This window comes from Camarhynchus parvulus, chromosome 4 (genome assembly GCF_901933205.1).
Source record: "Camarhynchus parvulus chromosome 4, STF_HiC, whole genome shotgun sequence".
Classification (NCBI taxonomy): domain Eukaryota; kingdom Metazoa; phylum Chordata; class Aves; order Passeriformes; family Thraupidae; genus Camarhynchus; species Camarhynchus parvulus.
Genome location: NC_044574.1, coordinates 21270680 through 21288003, shown reverse-complemented (window position 1 = coordinate 21288003; position 17324 = coordinate 21270680).

Sequence of the window (17324 nt, the reverse complement as noted above, 5' to 3'; positions counted from 1 at the left end):
TTTGAAGTTGTTGTTTATGTGTACAAGTCTTCAATCACATAAGCAAACAGGAATGTTTTATTTTATGAACATTATTTTGAAAAAGCATATTGAGGTAGTTTCATTTGTAAGCTATTAAATTTGATCACAAGGATTTTGAAAAGATTCAAAACAAGTAAAAGAATTTGAATTAATGACAAAAAACCTCATTAGAATATTATGGTTTCTTTGTTCTTAATTTTCATTGTCTAAAGAAAAATCTCAAACAACCAAACATTTTAGCTATTGAGTCATGAATAACACTCTTGCATAAAGTACAACATTAAAATACTGACAATACACAAGGAATTTGGGCACACAGATAATCACACAGATTTCAGTAGTACTAATGTGCTTTATATATTAAAATGAAGTGCATATATATTTTAGTGAATTTTTCTATTGCATTACTAAATGTTTTTCCAGTGTGTCATATCATATACAAGTTTTTTACTGGTGCTCTAAATCAATAACTCTGAAAGGGTGAACAGAAAGTTTTACTCTCATATATTTTTGGATCATTAATACAGAAGAAAAGGTGACCATTACTTGCTATATCTATGGAATGTTCTTTAACAATGTCCTTTAAAATCATCTCTATGGACCACACAGCATCTGCAAGAAACCTTAGCTATTCACTAAGAAGGCTGTTGATGTCAAAAGATAATTCCAATTACAGCTCTTTTTTAAAAGGCTTTTATCTGAGTTGTCCTTTCATAAATGAAAGATTTAAAAAATTAATTTTTGCAAATACGTTTTCCTCCTCTTTTTTCCTAGTAATCTTCAAAGAAACAAATAACAACTCTAACAACGCAGAAACAGAATAATATTGACAACACACAGAGACTGCAAAGGTTACTGTGCTAAATACAATATTAGCTAAATAGAATAGAAACTGGCAAACCAATTTTAAACCAGTAAGGAGCAAACTGGTACATTTCATATTGATGATTCCTTCTTTTATTCCATATTGAGTTATACTTATTTGAAAACCCCCTTTTCATTTGAACACTTTGGATAATGGTCTGTTTTTTAATTCGTATCTGATCCTTTTTCCTGGAGTTAACATGAAGCTACTGGTTTTTAGGGTGTGTGGCTCATTCTCGTGTACCCCAGGGAATGGGATTTTTTGTTGATTCTTGTGAAAAAGACAAGGCTTTACAGTGACTTAACACCACCTGCAGAAGGACTGGAGCACCAAGAGGGACATTCCCATGGAATATTCCAAAACAGAGAGCGAGAATCTTTAGTTAACCATTTTGATGGTAGTAACAATAGTCTCCTACAACACCATTTGAGCACCATGTAGACTGAGAATATTCTTTGCTCTGTAGATGTGGTGTATTCTCTTTTCCTGTACAATGGCTTTGAATGCAATGTCATTTACAATGTAAGAATCCTAAACAATGTAAGAATTCTCAATCCTAGAAGAAGGAAAAGATTGATGAAAAAAAAGATGACGCTTGAAAAGGCCCCCCCTTTTTTTTTTTAATGTGTGGGGCAGGAAAATACAGGACAAAAATAAAAATTAAAACCCAAAGACTTAAAAATTGCATCTCATACATTTCATCTTGATGAAAAGCATTAACTAGGGACCCTTCTGTGAGCTGATTCTGCTGCTTCAGCACAGCAATGAAGTCTCTAATTGGCAGAAGGAAAGTCTATCATCATAGTGCTACTTAAAAAAGCTACTCTCAGAAGTGAACACAGCTCTAGAAAACAGTCCTTTTCTGGTTAAAAAATTGCAATTATTGCGGTTATTTGTTTTTTCAAAAGATCATATTTCACATAGAATTCCAACTCTATTACAAATAGCATGCAAAGAGCAAAATGGCAGAATTATTTGAAAGGTTGCATACAAAATAATAAATGTATCTCTCAAAATGTTTTCCTTCCCAATCTACCAAAATTATTGGTTACAATATCAGGTCAAATTACTATTTTTAGCAAGGTGTTTTCTTGTTTCATAGCTAATGAGTTGCAAATTTTCTACTTTGCTACAAATCTTCATCTTTACTAACTTTTGCTGTAACGTATTATGAGTTATTTTTCCCCTCAGCAGACTACAACCATGTCTGTTTCAGAATTGCAAAAATTTACCTATAACCCTGCTTTATAGAAACAATAAAGGGTCAAATCACAGTTTTTGAGAAGGAAACTGCTTAAAAGGAAGACTGAGACACAATTTTCCTACAGCAACATGTACTTTAGAATCTCTTCTATAGAACATTACACAGAACAGAAATTTTTTTCTTTTCTCATTGATCAGAATGCCACATGCAGCATTTCAAATGCAGTGGACCTCATTGGTTAGGAAACCTGAAGCTGGTGTTGTGGTTGAATCCAGTTTGAGACTAGGTCCCTTCACTATTGACCTCAGTCACTGGACTATGCAAAACTGAAGTATTTCAGCTGTCCAGTGGGAACATTTGTGAGTGCTTTTCTATCCCAAAGGAATAAATGTGAAATCTAGTTGACTACAAAAGCAAGTCTAAAAAAAATTCAGCAAAAATTTTTTGAACATAAATATGATATACTGTTCAAAGTGTGGCTTTTTTTTATTTCCATGAGGCTTAGTTTTGTTGCTTGTAGAAGACATAAAAAATTACAGATATTTTTAGGTTAGTCTGCTATTTCTGTAAATAAGCAACTGTAGCACAGCACTAGTATGCTCTAAAAACTGAAATGTAGGATAAAATTGAACATTAGTAGGTATTACAGTCTACAAAAAAACCCCAAAACTTATTTATACATTGAAATCTATTTGCTTAGCAAAGCTGTACCAAGATCTATTATTTTTATGTTTTGAATGATTTAAGTGTTTAAAGATAAGGTGACCCAGTTTTGTCAACACAGCTGTTGCTTTGTTTCTCTCATTTGCATAACTATTAGGATTGTAAGGAAAAAAAACTAGCTTGGAAACAACTAGTTGTTTATAATATAATATAATATAATATAATATAATATAATATAATATAATATAATATAATATAATATAATATAATATAATATAATATAATATAATATAATATAATATAATATAATATAATATAATATAATATAATATAATATAATTATTCTTGTAAGCATAATTAATTTTAGTTGACCAGTGTCATGTAATGCTTTCTTATAAAAGGTAAGGTATAAAGTGAAGACAGATGTGCTAAGATGGGAAAAGCAAAACAAAACCACCCCAAAAGAAGAACAGAAAAGTAAAGGAAAAATATTTGAGCTCTACTCTGAGATGTAAACTGGCACACTGGGACCTGGAATTGTAGATCAGACTCTACTAATCTCGACCACTGTGTTTATCATATCCACATACTACACTAAAAGGATAATTACCATTATTCAGTGTATTAATAGTCTAAAAAATATAGAACAGCATGACTACTGAAAGTGCTTAATGAATACTGACCACTTTGATGTAGCTTTCACATATCTCAGTACAGGTGACTTGGATGGACCTGCTTATCAGAAGAAATGAGGACACTTTTTGATGTTTAACTTATTAACAAAAATGAGGCATTTGACAATATCAGCCATTATGAGTACTTCAGAAGATACAGTATCAGTTAATTTGGGGGAACAAAAGTAGATTTTAATTTTTTAACTATCCTAAATGTAACATAGACATAGAAAAATTGTTCCAGACCATAAGTCTTTCAAGGATTTTTGTATAGCTTCTCTTTAATTCCTGCTTGTGTGTTCTCACAACACACAAGGTCTTTTTTCCACTTCTTTGTAAGCTGTCTATGATGGCTAAAATTTCTTTTCCAGTGTTTCTCTTTTATTAAAATAATGTATATTCTACACAGAGTAGGATTGTATTTCTTTTTAGCAGCCTATATAGCTCTGCATTTTGTATTTGTTAGTAAAACTGTTGACAGTAAATGCTTTTTACTTTTCTTGCTGTTCTTGCCCTCTCATCCAATAATTAGGATGGGAGTGAGCAACAAAGCAGCCAAGAGGTCAGCCAGGAGGGCAGACAGTGCTCCTTAACTGACCAAGGAGTATTTGATACCATATGTTATGCTCAACAAAAACTTCACTAAGTGTGGACTTCATGGTTAACTATTATGTGTGTGGAAAGCCTGGATTTCCATGATGTAGCTCACATTTGTTTGCACATGTAGTTTTTGGTTGTTGGTTTTTTTTTGTTTGTTTGTTTGTTTTTGTGGTTTTTGTTTTTTTGGTTTTTTTTCCAATCAATGAACCTTCTTGCTTTTTTTTTTTCTAATTTCTCTTCAACTCACAGGAGAAGGTAGTGGGCAAGTCATTCTGTGGATGTTCAGCTGCTGGGTGAGAAAAATCCACCACAGCACTTTACTATAAAAATAGAAATTTTTAAAAAATATAAGAATATGGGATTTTATTAATTACATTTTCTGGTATAGAGAGACCCGAGAAATGAGGGGTTTTTGCATTTATTCATGCAGAAGTCCATTTAAATATTGCTGAACATTATTCTTTGAACACAGTTAACATTATTCTAATGAACACAGTTAACTCCTCTGGGCACTTCTGCAGCACCGATGATGCAAAGTCAATCAAACAGAACTCTTGTCTACAGCCCTGATACAGTTCTAGGACAAGGCAGGATAGGAAGTTACTTCAGGCAAATTTTTAATGAGTCAGATTTTTTAATTGTCTTCTGTTTTCAAGAAAACTGGATGCTTTTCACATTTTTACTTTTTTTAAGGTTGATTAGGTTTTCTATGTGAAAATAACATTTAGAGGCACATTATTTTTTCAGGTTTCTAATAATAGACTGGATAAGAGAGGACTGTACTATTCTAGTGAAGGACTAACCTTGTAAAAAATCTATTCTGGCAATCCTGAAAAACTGTGTGACCCATGTAAAAAAAAGGAGACCTTATCTTCCTGCCCTCAGATTTTAATTTTTTTTCATGTATTAATGTAGTTAATCAATGTGTCATTTTGCTACCAGTAATATTACATGATCTGGCTACGTTTTGGTCTTGTAGCACAAAAACTGAAAGAGAAGTTGACACACTTGTCAGAAAACTAGTTTTCTTATTATGTTTTAAAACTCATTAATCCTTCTCATCTGACTGCAGCTGGTTTGGGGGCAGGGACTGAAACCTTTGTTTATATAGTAAAGGAAAACCTTATATGTAAGGCAAAACTTCAGTCACAAAAAACAAGAGAAACAAAATTTAACTCAACACACCAACATTTGCACAACTATCAGATATGGTGTTTAGTAGTGTTTTCATGTTTTGCACTGGAATTGTAAATATAATAAAGTTTAAAATACTGAAATTATATCTCAGCATACAATGGTTTTAGATTTGGCAGGTTTTTTTTTTATATGAACACATATATCCAGCAATATAACATAAATCTGTTATATTTTTTCTCTGAAATCAGTGAGAGCAAATTGTAAAGAACTGGAAATCCAAATTCCAAATGCAGATAAAATTTACAAGAATAAGTATCCAGGCATTCTTTTTTAAATTTAGTGCTAATGGGCATAGAGGAAAACAGCAGTTACTTATAGGAGGCACATTTGTTCTTCTTACCAGCTCAAATAAATGAAAAAAATATTAGCAAAGGTTGGACATATAGAATTTTAAAAATCGCATATAATAAAGTTAACTAATTTCATAAATTTTACATGGGGTCTCTGTACTGTAATATAAATTTGTATGAAATTAAGAATTTAAACATTATTTCACAAAATTATTCCTTTAAAATAGTATTTCCTATAATTGTGAAGTTCCTTTTGAAAACCTTTTGAAATTATATAAAATTTCTATTGGTTCCTTACTTCCTTACTGCAGTAATGTTCCTTTATGCTCAGTAATGATCACTTTTCAGAGCAGTGGAATGCTTTTAGGCTTGGTCTGTTCAGGATGAAGTTGCCCACAAAATGTCTAATATATGCTAGTTAGAAGATCAAGAAATGAAAGAAATTGTTTATAAGGACATAGAAGACAAATTGTCTTCATGAGGCATGCTTACATGAAAAAAACAGAACGAAAAATAAATATTCCACGTCCCTCCCAAATAGACAATATATGAGCTTCTGCTTGACGTGGAATTTCAAGACACTTGAGAGTGTCCAGTGGAGGACTGCCATGGTGACCCCAGGGACCTTGACTTATTCATTCCAATGAAAAGGGTTAGAGTTCAAGAGCTGCTCTGAAACAGTGACCACAGTGTATGTGGGAGAAGCATTTATCAGGGCCAAAAACAGCAAACAAAAAAGGAACGAAAAATGTCAAAGCCACATCTGAATGGTCAGGGGCTTTCAGGCCATCACTTAGAACAAGAGACTGAGCCTGCTGGCCTTGATCAATCAGAAGGAGATGAGGTTAAGGGGTGCACTGCTTACAGCTATGTAAGATCTCATGTTGACAAGAATTCTGTTAGAGGCTGGGTGTTGGATCAAACAACATCCAGAGATTTCTTCTGAGCAATATGCTGGGATTCTGTGAAGTAAATCAAAACTAAAACAAAAAAAGCCGCAGATGGACAACTTAGCTGTAAATGAAAACAAATGAGACCTCTCTCATTTTACTGACCTGACAGTGCAGGTTGTCAGGGTTAGTCTGGGCTTGCCTTGGTTTCAGCTGGTTTTATGTTATTTGGATTGGTGGCTGGCAACCAAGTGGTCAGTGAGGCCTCACCTGCTTCAGCTGAAGTTCTATAAATGCCATAGTTAAGATTTTGCTAACATTTGCCAGTCTGCCTGAGAGATGATGAAAAGTAAGCAGATTCATGAGAAAACATACAAAAAACTTTCAGGTGGAATCCAGGACTAAGGATGAAGAACCTGTTCCATAAATGCCATCATCCTCCTCCAGTGCCAAATGGAGGAGGGAGAGATGATGACAATCTGCTATAACTGGAAGTAAGCAGCAAGGGCTGGCTGCTCTGCATGGGAAGCTGAGGACTCACAGAAGAACAGTACAGAAAACTGTCCTTGCTTTCAAAGGATCCAGGATGAGGAGCCAGAAATACAGGATCAGGATCAGGTCTGAGAATAGTATCCACACATTCCTCGTTCTGCCCAAGGACAATGAAGTCTGCCATAATCTTCATTTTCTTATAATTAGGGAGGTGGGAGGGAGAAAGAAGAGGGCTGGTGTTTGTGTCGCTGTTTATTTTTAAAAGTATTTTTAATTTAATTTCACTTTAATCATTTATTGTTTAATTATGCATATGTGGTGGGCTGACCCTTGGTGGACATCAGGGGCCCACTAAAGCTGCTCTATCACTGTCCTCCTCATCTTGGCAGGGGAAAAAGATGTAACAAATGAATCATTGGTTGACATCCCTGGGCAGGGAGAGATCAGTTGTGGTCACAGGCAAAATAGACTCAGGTTGGGGAAATTAATTTAATTTATTGCAAACAAATCAGAGTAGTGTAATGAGAAATAATTAAAAAAATCTTACAACATGTTTTCTCCCATCCACCTCCTTTTCTCCCCAGCTAAACTTCCCTCCTGATTTTTCTGCTTCTTCCCTCCAGGTGGCTCAGAGGGGTAGTGCCTGGGGGTTGTGGTCAGTTCATCATACTCTGTCTCTACTGCTGCTCCCTCCTCACATTCTTCCCCTGCTCCAGAGTGGGTTTCCTCTCACAGGAGGCAGTCCTCCATGAATTTCTCCAATGTGAGTCCCTCCCACAGGAGACAGTTCTTTACAAACTGCTCCAGCACGGATTCAAAGCACAGTTTCCAGCATGGGGTCCCTCACAGCGTGCAGAGGCATGTCTGCTCACTGTGTCCTCCAGGGACTGCAGAGGCACAGCTGCCTCACCATGATCTTCTCCTGGGCAGCAGGGGAATGTTGCCTTCAGTGCCTGGAGCACCTTCTGCCCCTCTTCTCCACTGACTTTGGTGTCTACAGAGTTGTTCCTCTCACATATAGTCACTCTTCTCTCTGGCTGATGTTGGGCAGCTCTTTTTCCCCTTAGATCTGTTATCCCAGAGGCACTACCATCGTTGCTGATGGGCTCAGCCTTGGCCAACATCAGGTTCATCTTAGAGCTGGCTGGAATTGGCTTTGACAGACATGGGGGAAGCTTCTGGCTGCTTCTCACAGAAGCCACCCCTGTAGCCTGCCCTGCTACCAAAACCTGTCCACGCAGCATAGTATGAAAAGAGGAGGCAATACTCTAAACATAGAAAGACAAAATCATAACAAACTTATCCATGTACCAGCATTCTGGAAACTGTCTTTACAATCTTTGTTTCATTGGTTTTATGGATATCAAGTGCCCACAGAACTACAGTGTGGAAATTACGCACTAACAGGGAGTTAACATCGTTTTAGTAAGAGTGACGTGATGAAATATATCTGTATCCTAAAATTGTAGAGTACAGAGCCACAGTTGTATAAAATTCAGGTTTCCCTTTGTAGATAATTGTATTTAGTTGGTCCTGTGGTTCTCAGAAATGCCAAGAAAATCTGAAATAAAATATATTCTGAAATGATGGTAACTTAACATTTTATTTGATCTTGCAGAATTACAATTCTTAGCAATAGCTTTCTAATGAAAAGGAGGAAAAAAATTAGAAGAAAACAAATGACAGCATGTCAGAGTTCTGCAGTTTCTTTATTTTCCACAGTATCTTAGTATTTAGCATTAACATTAGCTGCTAGTAATATTTTTTTTTTATTTTTAATTTGAAGAATTTATGTTTCATTTGCATATTTATGGCATTCCTAAGACCATTTAAGAATATATGAAGCTATTAATTCCAATATGGAAGAGCAGCAATTCATGAGCCTGAGAGTTTTTTAACCTTCTTTGCAAATATGAAGCTACAATAAAATCTAAAATAGAATCTTCCCTGAATCCATAGGACTAAGGAGTATCCTCACTGCAAATGAGATTCAGAATATCATGCTCCACTCATTGCTGCAGGAAATTTCTACTTTTAGAAATCCCAGACTTTAAGGGAGTAATTTTAGAGAAGTTTTTAAGAAAAAAAATATCTCTGCCAAATGAACAAATATTTCCCTCTATCTTTTTACACATGAAACTCTGAAGCAACTTATTGCTTTTTCTTTCCTATTCTTTTTACTGCCATTTTCTCCCAACTCTTTCTACTAATCAATAAATATTTTTAGCAGCATCAACTCTGCAAGGAATGTAATCAGTCTTGATAACAGCATCATTTACCGTGCCAGTATCTAACAAAAACAAGCAGACCTTGCAATACTGCTATTCAAAACAATGTCTAAATTATTATGTCTTTTTATTTTTGAGGGATTTCAGCAAACTTTTGATAATTATTAAGCTAGTAGTATGTTTTGTAGCACTTTGAAATGTCATGTTAAACTTTTTTGAACTGATATAGAATGCTGTGAAAAATTCTGAAGAGCTAGGTGTGCTGAATAGTCAACAGCTATCAGATAATCATTTGACATACATATATCATATTTCAATGCAACAACAGAATGAAATTATGTTTGCTGCAGAATGCTAACTCTCATGATCTATTATAAGAACAACAATTGATAACAAATTAGGAAAGTGGTGACTCGGAATAGGAAAAATCTAGAAAATGAAAGCCTTTACAAAATGTAAAGTTTTCTCTGAAACAGTGTAACTCTTTTACATTGTATTATACCCAAGAGATCCCTACAGATATTTACTGATTATCTGTGACTTTTAGTATAATCCTTGTACAATTCAGTATAGCTCCTAATTCCTTAAATGTAACTGTTATGATTTTTTCTCCATCTTCTTTTATGACACTCATTTCACTGTGTTACAGTTGTCATTAAAAAAAAATTGTCTGCTTTTGCATGTCCATAAGATCTTTTATACATCCATACATATCTATATCTATATCCATCTATATCTATATCTATATAATCTATATCTATATGTTTATATATATATATATATATAAGAGCTTATGGACATGCAGAAGCATACAATTTTTTATGCATATATGTTGAACTATTTTACCAAAGAAGAAAATAGTGCTGAGGTGACAGTTTTGCTTCTTTTCATTCTTAAAGAGGGAGACTTGTCTTAAAACAAAACAAACAAAAAAATCAAATAAAGGCAGAGGGAGAATATTCCAGACCTGTATTTTTGTGACATGGAGCCTAAATATTGCAACCATTTTGGTAGGTCACTTGCAGCTCACTTACCTGTAGAAACATAGAATGGTTTGTGTTGGATGGTACCTTAGATATTATCTAGTTCCCACTGTCCCACCATGGACAAGGATAACACCCAGAAAACCAGGTTCCTCAAAGTCCTATCCAATCTGGACTAGAACATTTCCAGGGATAGGGCATCCACAATTTCTCTGGGCAACCTACGCCGGTGCCTCACCTCCCCCACAGTAAAGAATTTCTTCTTAAAGTCCAATCTAAATTTTTCCTCTTACAGTTTAAAACTATACCCCTTGTCTTATCACTATCTGCCCATGTAAAATAACCCATTCTTTCTCTTTTTTATAAACTCCCTTTAAGTACTAGAAGGCTATAAGACGTCCCCAGAGCCTTCTCTTCTCTGGGCTGAACAACCACAACTACCTCAGCCTGCCTCCATAGGAGAGGTGCTCCAACCCTCTGATCATCTTTGTTGACCTTCTCTGGACTTGTTCCAACAGGTCCATGTCTTTCTCATGCTGAAGACCCAGATCTGGGTGCAATACTCCAGGTGGACCCTCACAAGAAGAAGGGGAGAATCACCTTTCTCAACCTGCTGGTCATTCGTCTCTTGATGGATTCCAGGACAAAGTTGGCTTTCTGGGGTGTGAGTTGGCATGCTGTCTGGAATGCTGTTGGCTCATGTCCAGTGTTTTATCCATGAGAACCCTTCAATCCTTCTTCACAGAGCTGCTACCAATGAGTTCTTTCCCCAGCCTGTGCTCATATCTGGGATTGCCCTGATCCAGGTGCAGCACACCGCAGTTGGACTTCTCAAACCTCATGAAGTTCCCACAAGCCTACTTCTCAAGTTTGTCCAGGTCCCTCTGAATGACATCCTTTCCTGCCACTATGTCAAGTGCACAATTCAGCTTTGGGTCACCTGCAAACCTGCTGAATGTGCACTCAATCTCACTATCTATATTGTTGGTAATGATATTAAAGAGCACTGGCCCAAAGACAGAGCCCAGGGAGCACCACCTGTCACCAGCCTGCACCTAGATACAGAGCCATTGATCACAACCCACTAACTGTGTCCATCCAGTCAAGTTCTTACCCACCAAATAGTCCACCTTACCAATATATGTCTCTCCAACTTGGAGATAAGAATGTGAAGGGGACCATGTCAAAGGCCTTACAGAATTTTAGGTTGGTTTTCTCTTATCAAACATTGCAGTTGCTCCATCATGGAAGGCACCCTCCTGGTCAGCACAATTTTTTCTTTATAAAGCCACGCTGGCTGTCTCAGATCACCTCCTTGTCTCGGATGTGCTTTAACACTATTTCCATGAGGATCTGCTTCATGATCTTACACACACAGAGGTGAAGTTTACTGATGTGCAGTTCCCTGAATCTTCCTTTCTTCCTTTTTTTAAGAATAGGAGGTATGTTACCATTCTTCCAGCCCTTGGGGACATTATATTGCCATGACATTTTAAATATTATGTTTGGCAGCAACATCAGCCAGTTCCATCAGAACCCTTGGATACATGCATGCCATCAAGCCCCATAGACTTGTGGTTGTTCAATTTCATTAGTCTCAAACGTGTTCTTCACTTATAATGGTATAGTACCAGTATGTGAGGCAAAAGTTTAGCTAAACACCAACATTTTGCACAACTATCAAATATGTTATTGGTTAGTAGTGTTTTCATGTTTTGCCCTAGAATTCTAAATAAGAAGAGAGTTGCTACAGAAAGTCAGAGACAATTTCGATACCATGTATCCAAGCAGCCTAATTGTTCTGGGCTATATCCAAAATTTGCTAGTAAAATAGAGTTTAGATGTTTTGGGGTAATGATATTACAATAAAGATACAATGCTTTATCTATAAAAGAGATGCTTGCCTAGTTATTTTTTATTGGATTGTAAAATATGATTGTATTTCCTATCATTGCCTGAAAATATTCCATAAATTTTAAGCTATTTGATATCATGGCTTGATAATTATATCTTGCAAGGGGAAAAAATAGATTTATTGTAAGCTTTATGAGCTCATATAGGCAGAGAATAACAATTATAAATAAGCTTTCTTGCTACAACTGAAAAACATCTGCTAATTTCTTCAAGCATAAAAGAAACATTCGTGGTTAAAGGTGTGATATATCTGTCTTAATGAAAAAAAAAGTATACACATAGTTTTTCTACTATGCTAGTATTGTCTCATTCAGATGTACTTGAATTTTAATAGAAACTAAAATTATCTCTTCTTGCTCAAAGCCTTCAGTTCTAGATGAAATTTTTGCAATCTGTGCTGATTCCAGTGAAATATTTTGGACTTGATCTCACTACTGTCCTAAGTCAATGGAAGAATCCTTTCAAGATCAAAAACATTTGAGGTGAGTTTTCTTTTACTGAAACAGGGGTATTCCACTCAGATATGAAGGTTTTTGACAACTCTGATGCACACAAAATTTATCTTAATGAACTTTTTGAAGCTAAACTTTGGGAAAGTGGATTTTTTCTGAGTAAGGAAGAGAACAATCTAAAATATTAAACAAAAAAGAAAATTATATATTTAAAAAGCTTTTTTCCCCTCCCAATTTAGCTTGTAATATTTAATTTTACCTCAACCTATAACAAGAACAAAAAAAGATATTTTGTAATATACTAATGATGCTAATGACTACCCCTTCCAAAGCTGGGAAGCTGGGCATTCCCTGCAGATGGAGATTTAGATAGCTGCATATTTATGTGGGAGTTCTCTCTGGGTTGTCACATTCCTTCTAAAGACAGCTTTTCCCCAGGTGAAAACAAAGCCAGGTCTGCTCTAGCTGTGTGGGTGATGACCACTAGTTGAGCTTGTCTCTGGGGCTGGGAGGATGCCCGTCTCCTCCTGTGAGAACTGCCACACCCCACCCTGGCTGCCTGCCTCTCCACAGTGCTCCCAGGAGCCACTTAAATCTCACTTAAATCTCTCATTGCCCCTGGCAATGCCCTCACCACATCAGCCTGGCTTGCCAGCACTGCTGACTCTTGGTGGGTTCTCCACTCAGGTTCCCCAAATTCCAGCCCATTCCATCCCGTGCTCAACCCATTCCAATGTTCACTCCCCAGAATTTACTGTAGCTGAGCTGCTGCTGCTGCTGCTGCTGCTCACCTCACTAACTTTTTATATAGTCCATTCATCACTTAGTGTGATAGGTTCAAAGGGTGCTTTTTTTTCTGGTGATCTAGTGATCTTTTCCCATAAGTATATTTTTACAATTGAGTTATCTATAGGAATTTCATTTAAAATATTATTTACAATTTTTTGGGTGTTAGTAATTCATTTAATGACCTTCCTTTTCTATGAAACCTGAATTCTGTCTGTGCAAAGCCATTACTGAACCGATTGAAAATGTATTTTACTTAACTTTAAATTTTGAAGCGTAAGCAGCAGGAGAGACAGAGTGATGTCTATTGCTGAATATAGAATCTGAAGTCTTGACTCCAAGTGAACCACTTTCATGAATTAAGAAAAAAAAAACATGAAGAAAACAAGCCTCCTTGCTCTTTCTCCCAAGTACTTCGGAGTGTTTTCAGTAGATAATCAATGCATATGTCAAAGGTAGATAAAAGTTCTTTAATTACTGTGGTTTTTCTCCCTTAAATTGTCAATGATTTCACAATTACTTTGGTTTATTTACACTAAAGGTAACCTTTATCACTCTAAGCTGTATCTGGTGAGGCATGAAAACTCCAGGAAACCATTCATTGTCCCGTTTATTCTTCAAATTCAAGATTATTAAATTGACCTTTTGCTTTCATTAAAAATGGACTCTTGAAATAAGTTTGGAATAAAATTCAAGCCATTAAATTACAATTATTCCTAGGTAGGACTGAATTGTTTAAAGCACCACTAAAATTAATCCTGTACATCTGGTTCAAACTAGTAAAATTTCAATGTTTATCTCATTTAAAATAGATAAGGATTTGACTAGATAGGTTGCTTTTCTCAGTGTATCTCTAGAATAGGTAATTATGCATTTCATAGTCTGTGTGCTGTTTATTCTAATTTATTCTTAATTTTGATTATTCCCTACAGGCACTCAAACAAAGATATCTTCACCACTCTTATTTCTTTCTAACTTTTCACAACATATTTAATTAATATATTTTTAAATTCTGCCACAGTTAAATAATTGGCAATTTCATGAATATCAGTTTCTAGGTAATTTAATGAATATCAGTTTCTAAGGAAAACGACAGCACTTTATAAAGTGTTTCTATCATGGGCACCCAATTCTAAGACTATAAATAATGTGGGCTTTAGTTTGTTTTTTTACTACATCAAAATGTGATGACAGATCAATAGAATTCTGCACCTAAAGAAATTTTTGCAGGCTCAAGCCTATTTTACGTTGAATGAAAGTAAGAGAGATTTCAATCTAGTTCTCTTATTGCAACCTCAAACAAAATGGATAAAATCCAGTCTGGAATCAGAGCATATACAGCGCCTATAACTCACCTATAATTCAGGTATTGGTGAGAGGGTGTGGAATCTCCATCTATGGAGACATTGAAAACCCAACCGAACCTGCTTGTGCTAGCTGACCATTCTTTGAGCTGGGAGTCTGATCCCATAACATGATGTAACATGATCATAATTAATTTTGATAGGTCAAAGTGATTTTCTATTAAATTTAATTTGCCAAAAATTATTATAAAATCTAATTTTTATCCTTAATAGCTATGATACTCTTGGAGTGTTAAAACTGCATCAATTTTCAAGGATTTAAGGACATGTAGTTCATAAATTTAACAGAACTTATGTTGAACCTTCTTTCTGGGGAAAAATCTCAAAATACAAAAATACTTTTTATAATTCTGTATGGTTTTAAACAATAAAATGTACTGATGCCATGCTTTTCAGTACTGATGTAAATTGAAATTGAGTAATTTGGATCAAGCCTCTAAATATAACTTACTAAACAGACATGTCTTTTTTTTTCCCATTTTTTCTGCAATCTACTTCCAGCTTAAAGTAGGGTTCATATGTCATCCTAGAATCCTGAAGAATACCTGAATGGGTGCAGTACTAACAGACTCTCTCTAAAATTCTAAAATCTTTCTAATTTCATTGTCATACAAACTTTCCTCTGATATAATTTCACCCATCTAAGTGAATACCAAAGAAAACCATACTTGGATAGTTTGGACCCACCTCTATATAGCACATAAAATGAAAGTTTCTATACAATGTATACATGTAGGACACTAACCCGATTCTCATGCTATCACAGCAGCTGATCTGGATAGTTCCTGTACCTATATAGTACAACACACTCACTTTGTTTTCTGCTGTTTACTAATTGATGTACATCTGAAACTGTAGATGTGACCCCAGAGCTGCATCCAAGTAAGCAAAGGATGAAAAACCCTAGTATTTTCTGCTGCTTTGAAAATCTGCAAACAAATGTCATTTACTATTACCTTAAAATCATGAAAAGAAACTATTCTGCCAGGAAAATATTCTTTCATAAAAATAATTTCCACAGTTTTGTAAAATATCCTTAAAAAGCGTATAAATGGGCTTTCAGAAACATACCCACCTAATTCATACCTCTAATTATAGCCGAATTTATATTGAAAGACCTTTAAAATTTGTTAAAATTAAGTTGGTTTTGGCTTTGGAGATAGAGTGTTCTCAAAATTTTTACTTATATATTTTGCTCACCAATCTAACATATTTATGCACATGAATCTGCTTCTTTTTGCAATATATTTATATATTCAGTTCTCATTCAATTCAGGGTTCCTCACAGTGTTAATAAATATTACTTTATAATTTCCATGTTCCCTAACACTGGCAATTGAGCTGTTAAGATGATTCGTGCTTATCCTAGAGAAAAAAAAAAAAAAAAGGAATCAGTGAGTGGCTTTGACTTTTCTGGTAATGCTGAAGGAAGAATTCCAGCCCAGCATTTGCCCTCTTCCTCTTTCTCATCCCCTGTTATTTTGTGTCATAATGCATCATTACAGAGCGATGTTTGCTTCTGTCCAAGTCAGCAAAAAAGAAATTGCATATCCTACTTTGGCTTCTTTTCTTTGCATTAACTAAGTCAGTTTTGATTTGTTATTTTTCAGAATGTTTCAAGCACTGCCAACTTGAAATATTTTATCCTTACAGAAAAAAAGATTTTTTTTTAAGTTGGAAAGGCGTATTGAAATTTTTCTATTACTTCTGCACAAGAAAAAAACCAGACTAATATTGCAATATTTATATTTATTGAGAATGTTTTACACAAAATACTGTGAAAAAATATGTCTTTTCTTTGGGGTTTTTCATGAGCATATATTTAGCTTTTCTTGTTATTAATAGATCAGTTGAAGACCAATTTGTTTACAAATAAACATTGGATTTAGTGACATGGAATGTTAGCTGACAGAAATGCATATAATAAAAAAATATCTTAAAATGCATTATACAGATACATGACATATTTTATTTCAGTAATGATAATAAAAGTATCTGTGATAAATTTCTTTGTAGTAGCTTGTGTAGGTTTTTGGGGTTTTTTTAATTATCTGTGCTTCAAATAGTGTTGATAATGCAATGTTGTATAAAGTTTCTTGTCATAAAGATGTACTACCTGAATGTACCTCAATACACTTTTTCAAGGTTTTATCCTTTCTACATTGAAAATCATCACTCAGAGAAACTCTTCTATGCATTTTGGAACTGCTAAATGATGTGAAAAATTTTGGTGAGAGAATCATCTTTCAACAGCAGATAGAAGTGATTGAAACTCCTGATTGTATCTGTAAGTTGATCTAGATGTCTACTTGTTCTTTGATTTTGGGGCACCATAACAGTATTTGAGTAAGTTGTTCAATAAACTTGCTCAGTGAATTTTACTCAGTTTTTCTGACAATCCTGTCTTTTGATATAAATAGGAATGGTCCCTCTATAACTGTGTAGGGCTTTTCAGTCTTGCAATTTGGCGCCTTACATCAAAAGAAATTCAATCACTTTATTATTCATAGCAGAAGTTGAATGGAAAATTTTATTTCCTGATGTCAGTTCACTCATTTCATGCTTGAAGTACTCTATACTTTTATCTTTGAAATGAAGGTGGCAGACTTGGAGGAAACAACACAAGCTGAGTGGTTTTAAACTCACTAGTTAAGACTTGTTTATGCATATACTTAAAATTGTTAGTTCTTACCTAATACGG